At 43.6% G+C, this 6987-nt stretch overlaps 1 protein-coding gene across 1 annotated transcript in view; it reads right to left on the bottom strand.

Annotated features, from left to right (window-relative positions):
- LOC101846652 overlaps positions 1-4703 on the bottom strand; it is an 18446-nt gene extending 13743 nt beyond the window's left edge. The window contains exon 1 of the mRNA XM_013082590.2: positions 3529-4703. The gene's annotated coding sequence lies outside the window, so the exon portion shown is untranslated. The remainder of the gene's footprint in view (positions 1-3528) is intronic.
- Between the last annotated feature and the right edge of the window lie 2284 nt (positions 4704-6987).

Raw genomic sequence — 6987 nt, 5'->3', positions numbered from 1 at the left:
AGTGCGCCCGCCACATGTCGTTGTATATGTGTAGTAGGAGTGTAAGTGTTTCTGAGGGTAAGTGTCTAATGATCTGGTTGTGGATGTCATCCGGTCCCGGGGCTGTATTGCCCAGGTCCGAGATGCACGACGTTAGTTCCTCCAATGTGAAGTCTGCGATGTAGGTTTCAGTGTTGTTTGAGTGAAAGTTTAGGTGTTGTTGTTCTCCGTTAGTTTTGATGTTTTGGAAGGTGGTGTTGTAGTGTGCTTGGGATGAGTTTTTGGCGAGAGATGTAGTTATTGTGTTTGCGATGTCTACCTGAGTTTCAGCTGTGGTTCCATCCGGCCTCTGGACGTGCCGGATGGTGTCTGTGCATCTAACCAAAACATTTTTTTTGCGATTTTAAAAACTTGGTTGAGTGGTGTCTGGCTGCTGATTTTGGAGATGTATTTTCAGAATGATTGTCTTTTGCTCTCCCTGGGCATCTACGTGCCTCAGCTTGAGCTTTTAAGTAATTAATTTTGTTTTCTGTGGTAATGTAGTCGACGGCTCTTCGATATGCTGGCTTCTCTTTCTTTACTGCATCATCACATTCCCCAGAGAACCAGATCTTGTAGAGGTGGGCAAAATCCGGATAATCCAAAAGAATAACCGAATAATTCTCAATGAAACACTATCCGATTTCAGACTCTCAACTCTCTTTCCTGACCCGTTTGCGGAAGTGGGTGCACCCATTTGTTGAAGTGATGATAACCCGTTTGTCAAAGCGGTTCTAACCCATTTGCCGAAGCGGTTCATATCATATTATTAGCCGAAGAGGTGCACTCAAATATTACCCGGATTTTGCTAAAGCGACTCATTGCCCAGCTCTAAGATCTTGTTCTTCCAGGGTTTTTGAGATGTTTTTGGTATGTCTTTGTGGCATATTTCTAGAAGCGCTTCGTGGAATTTTTTGTAGTGGAGGCTATTGTTTTTAAGAAGAATTGGGAAATGGTCCGTACGGTCATCCAACAGACCACTCAAGATTGGGACTAAGTCAGGGGTATAATATAAAGGGTGAGGTCAATGGATGAAGTGCCAAAAATGGATCTGTTTCTGTAAGTTGGGGACCTATCATTTAAGAGGCAGACGTTATTTTGGAATAGAAAAATCTTCTATTATTTTTCCTTTCTGGTCTGTGGGTTTGTCTCCCCATAGAAGGCTGTGGGCATTAAAGTCACTATGCAAAATAATGGGCTCTGGGAGCTGGAGCTTTAAATCATTTGGTTGAGTTTTTTTGAGGGGGGTAATTTGGTGGGATGAAAACAGAGCAGATTGTGATTGGTCTGTGCAGGGTGGCCCGTATGGCAATAGCCTAGAGGGTCGTCCTAAGATGTACTGGTCTGTGGAGTGTGTTGTTGTCGGTGTAGATGGTGGTTTCACCGAAAGCAATCTGGTTCTCCGTGTGAATGTGATGATACACAGCAAATCATCTTAAGTCTATGGTTGAAGCCGGGGCGAATTTTGTTTTCTATATACAGGCCACATGTGGGCACAGAGTGGCCTGTAAGTGTTGCAATTCTGCAATGGAAGGTCGGAGTTCGCCGGCATTCCATTGCAGGACTGCCATTATGGCTATTTATTTCTGAAGCACAAAGGGCCCGGCTTCGAAACACTTTGATTCCTCCTTGCGGGGGAGGCAGAGGCTTTTCTAGGGTGTAGTCCTGGATTGGACGGTGACCTAGTGGGGGATTTGGAGGAGTGACAGACTCCGTCCTTCCCGGGGAGGAGTATCAGAGCTGTCATCCTCCATTGGCAGTGGGGGGATGTAAAAGGGGTAGGGGTAGGTGGAGCAGACGGAGGGAGCTGGGAAAAGGGGGGAGGGAGCTGGGGAAAGGGGGAAGGGGGCACCTCACACTCCATCAGAGGGATGGGGTGTGAGGTGGAAGAAGAAGAAGAAGAAGAAAAAGAAGAAGAAGAAGAAGAAGAAGAAGAAGAAGAAGAAGAAGAAGAAGAAGAAGAGGAAGAGGAAGAGGAAGAAGAGGAAGAGGAAGAAGAAGAAGAAGAAGAAGAAGAGGGGGGAGAGGGAGAAGAAGAGGGGGGAGAGGAAGAAGAGGGGGGAGAGGAAGAAGAGGGGGCAGAGGAAGAGTCCACCCTGTCCTCCTCAAAAACCCTGAAGTGGTTAGAAAGTGGCACCTCAGAGGTGGGTGTCACAGGGATAGAAGGGAGCTTTTTATTAGTCTTCTGGTACAGAGACATGCCTGTTGACCGCAGGCTTTGGGAGGTCGGCAGTAGAGGTACTGATCGAAGTACTGATCGACCTCGTGGCCACCCGGACTGCCTTTGAGTATGACCAGCCAATGACTGGGGTCATAATTGGCGGGCAGACAGTCTTTCGGGCCTTCCGGAATGAGCAGCCTTCTCGCGCCTTGTACTCTTGGATGGCGCGTTCTTGGGGCAATGGCGGGCAATCCTTGCTGAACGTTGTGTGCTGGCCGTGGCAATTGAGGCAGCAAAGAATAGCCTTACGTTCCTTTTCAAGATGCCTGGTCTTGCCACATCGAGGACACACAGCTGCGTGCCGGCCTCGACTGACTATGGTTCAACTTCTGACACTTGAAACAGCACAGAGGGTTCAGCACATAGGGTCATGCGTCAAGTGTCAAATATGATGCCAGAATGGTGGCTGGAGGGTGACACAATTCAAATGTGAGTACGATCGTGCTTGTGTCAATAGTGGTCTCCCCCCACCGGAGAGTAATCTGGCGGGCTTCGACCACTCCCTCACAGTGCTCCACAATTTCTTCCATGGAGCAGCCTTTCAGCTAATGGCTGCAGACGACGCCCTTGGACCGGTTAAACTTCTGGTAACGCTCGGACTTACATGGAATACCGCCGAAGGTCGTGGTAACGAGGAGTTTGGTCACCTCGGCCTCAGTTGCGCACTTGACAAGGAGTGCACCACAGGAAAGTTTCTGTACACATGTGGGGATGTATCCCAGAACTTTCCGCAGTGCATCTCCTGTCTTAAAGAGGTTCAGATTGGGTATCTTTCTCTGTGCGTCTTTTGTACCGGAGATGGCCACGTATGGCTGCCTCGGAAGCTCCTTGGGAGAAGGGAAGTAAGAGGTAAGGAAGAAGAGGTAGAATAAGAAAGAGAGAAGGAAGGAGAAGAGGAAAATACACCAATGAAGATGTTGCACAGGGATCCAAGAGGGTTGGGGTCAATATGCGACATTTCGTCGTTAGAAGGTTTTTCACCTCCTGCAGACGGAACAATGGGTCTATATATATATCATATCCTTCAATCCACAGGGGGCAAGATCATCCTTTGAAGAATGCTTTGAAATAAACCTTTCCAACTTTTTCTATCTAATCCACATTCTCCAAACATTAGTCAAATAGAAGTAACTATATTTTTTATTTGTTTTCGAAGCACAAGAATGTTAGAACTAATTATTTCAATTTTGGCAAAAGGTACACTTTATCTCAGGAAGCATAATTGATAGCCCTTGTCCCGATGGTTACCAAGGTATTAGAAAAATAAACCCATTAAAAAAATAACTTACCAAGGAGACATTTCCTTCCTTTTCTTGTAACTGCAGGTTGACCTGAGGGATTCTTGGGACTGACTGCTCTATGATTTTGATGGTTATGTAAAGCAGAGTACTGGCGGTCACTGTCTAAACCTTGGGTCGTCACGACTCGAGCTGACTCAACATGAGAAGCTGGTACTCCTCCAGTTCTAGGGATGTCTGATGAAAGGCTTTGATTTCTCCTTGTATGGGGGAACAAATGAGCACCTGGGGTGACCAAAGTCTTTTTCATTGATGGCTGCTCTACTAGAGACTGATAGTTTAAAGACTTCGATGAAGTGGGCATTTGCAATAGCCTTGTTGAATTTTTATCTGCGGTATGTTGTACTGCAGATTGAAGAACTGACAATTTGGAAGACATTGGTGTGCCTACCAGTTTAGATAGAACTAGTTGCAGCTCAGATTCAACTTCTTTTTCTGGTTTTGGGTACACAAACTTTTTTCGTTTACTCGTCAACAAACCCAGTGTAGGCAAAGACAGGGGAGGTCGTGAAGACAAGTGGGTAGCTACACAGACACTGTGGCCATCCAAGTCAGAACATGTGTTCTTTTTGTCACATATTTGTTGATTCTCTGCCGAAGCCGCAGCCAGAGATAGTTCTTCATCATCCTCTTCAAAATCCCATTCTACATTTTCAAACCCATTTATTGTACCATCTACATGTGTCTTGTTATTCTCCAAGACCATAATAGCAGAACGTTTATTTCCAACGCCACTCTTCATCATTTTAGCATCATCTTCTTTGAAACTCTGAGAATATCTTCACAAATTATCCTCCTTAAAACTTTCTAAACTTTCCAAACTTTTCTTCCTCTAATTAATGTCAGCCCTTTGCACTTTCTCTGTATGATCACACACTTGGTCTCATACTGTCTGGTGCCTGTCAGCTCTTTTTTTCAACCAGAGAACTCATCAGAATTTACTAGACAGACGAATGAATCTTCTTCCACAACTGCCACCACAGGTCAAAAATTGTGTGGAGAAAATTTCGGTTTTCTATCCTCATTTAATTTCTCTGTGTATTCAGGATCAGCCTAGCTGTACACTGTGCTCTCCTTTTCAACAACCACATTGGAGGTAGTGAGCTGGCATCATTCCGGGATGCTTGCCCTGGAGGTAACTGGCGGCTGAAGGGCTGAGGAAGAAAAGCAGTACATTTGTATAGTAAGAGTTTTACAACATTAGCAACTCACAACCTCAGTGCTTTCTTGTCGTTTCTCCATTTTTTGAAACGGTGAAAATGTGACTTCTTCTTAAGCCCACTCTTTGTTATGAACTGTTTTCACTGTTATTAAAAATTATGGAGATATGACAAGAAAGCACTGAGGTCGTGAACTGCATAAAGTCATATGAGCCTACCAGACACAAGTTGGTTGTTTTCACATTAGCTCATTCATAGCACAGCTTAGTTTTACTTTGTGAGTCGGCATGGTTCATGCATTTTGAAGTACATTCTACAAATTCCCTTAGTAAAATAAAGTAATTTATTTTTAAAATAACAACTATTGAGTTTGGCCTGAAGACAAAAGTTTGCCCAAAATTTACAAAATTGAGAATCCAGTTCACTGATGGAGAACAAATTCTTTAAAGAAAAACAGACTCAATGTAATGACATGCACCATAAAATGTCGGGAACAGATAGCCTAAGAGGAAATTGTTGGTGTTAGTCATAGAGACGAGGGCGCAGCCACGCGGCTTTCCAGGCAACCACCCCCGATCGTAAATTCAAGGATGACATCAGAATCATAGATCTCTGCATTCAGAGAAACATTTCTCTTGTGATTCGTTGAATAAGTACGTTATAAGTCCTTCAAGTGCAGCTGATTAGGCTTACTTGACGAATCTTTAATCCTGTAGAGGCCTGTATAGTGTTTTACAGCATTCACGCTTGTTGCGCATCATAGGCCTAGGTCTGACTAAACATTACATGCAGTCACCCAAACACCAGTCAGAAACCTTCTCTCCAAGATGCATTTCCAGTGACCAATCAAAAAACATTTCAGTCCCCGAATCCCCCAACTTTTCACCGACCAGTCCTAGACCTGTGTCTGTGGAATGTTGGGTGTGAAACGTTGTCCATCACTCTCTTTGTTCGGCATGAGGGGCACTCTCACCAAATAATAATATCCGGTTTTTCTAGGCAAGCAGTGCAGGTTATAGTGAAAATTTCCCTTTGTCAAGCTCTACCTGTCAGCGTGTTTCGTGGATCGGAGCGTGTGTCTAGAGGGTGTAACCGTGCATTTGTACGTCTAAATTATACAGTAAAAAAAACTTTTGTTTGGCGTGCGTTTAGGCGGAGACTACTGTAACCAGACCCCTGGGGGGAGACTTTCTTAGGTTTCAGGATGCTACAGGCTCTAAATGCCTTGCTAAAGGCAAGGATACTAAACCATGTAACCTTTTTTGTTTGTTCAGCTGAGGAGATTACCAAGTTGGTGACCATCCTAGGGTTGTCCATTTAGGCAGGTCCCAAATAGGGCCTACAGGGTGATTTAAAAAATAACTAAACAACATTTTTTCTGATTAACTCGCACAAAATTTGTACAGTACTAAAATGTAATTTAGAACATATATAACTCATCCAAAAGGAATTAGACATAAAATTCATAAAGAAAAAACTTATTTTCGAAAACAGAAATGGCTTTTATAAAAACCACCTATAAACGCAAAATGCACCAATTTAAAAGATCTTGTAAGGAGAGTCATGGAATGATTGGGGTTTTTTCCCCCCCTTCCTTTTCTTTTTAAAATCTAATCTTTCCATCCCCGTAACATTTAAACAAAATTTCTTCTCTTACAGAGTTTTTTTTAAATATTTGAAAAATTCTGGAATTCTGAGAACCAGTACTCTATATATATATGGTCATTCTTTGGACACATTTTAGCGCGTCGTTCGTAATGGCCAAACAAGGATCCACCCAACTATGAGTACTCAAAGCCACACACACTGTACACCTTACAGTATGGAGTTGTTTCTAGAAACAATAGGGGGGAGGGATAGGTTGCCCAAATAGACAGCATGTGGAGTTAACATAACCTGAAAGGTATGGGCTTGCCAAGGAAATGTCATAGAGGAAATGTCCATGCTTTTCAATACGACGGAGGAATCATGAATATATTACTATTTTCTGATCCATGTCAGCCTCACGAACAGGAAAATCGCACAGTCGTAGATGAAGATCTACCTTAAGAATGCGGACCATTGAGATGTGTAAAGTCCTACTGCAGACATTGTCTATGAGCAGACGTCTCATGGGGCTCATCTACTGAATGCTGCACCCTGGTGATGTTTAAAGGGGTGCAAAAATGTGTGTGTTTGCCTTGAAATGCTTATTTTGTCGGGGATTTTTCTATTTTGATTCTCTACAGATGGACCATCTTCACCCTTGACATCAAAGAAGCCATAAGGACACTGTAACATTATTTCTGCA

Source organism: Aplysia californica, unplaced genomic scaffold, assembly GCF_000002075.1.
Source record: "Aplysia californica isolate F4 #8 unplaced genomic scaffold, AplCal3.0 scaffold00183, whole genome shotgun sequence".
Lineage (NCBI taxonomy): Eukaryota > Metazoa > Mollusca > Gastropoda > Aplysiida > Aplysiidae > Aplysia > Aplysia californica.
This window is presented reverse-complemented; position numbering and strand designations above follow the sequence as displayed.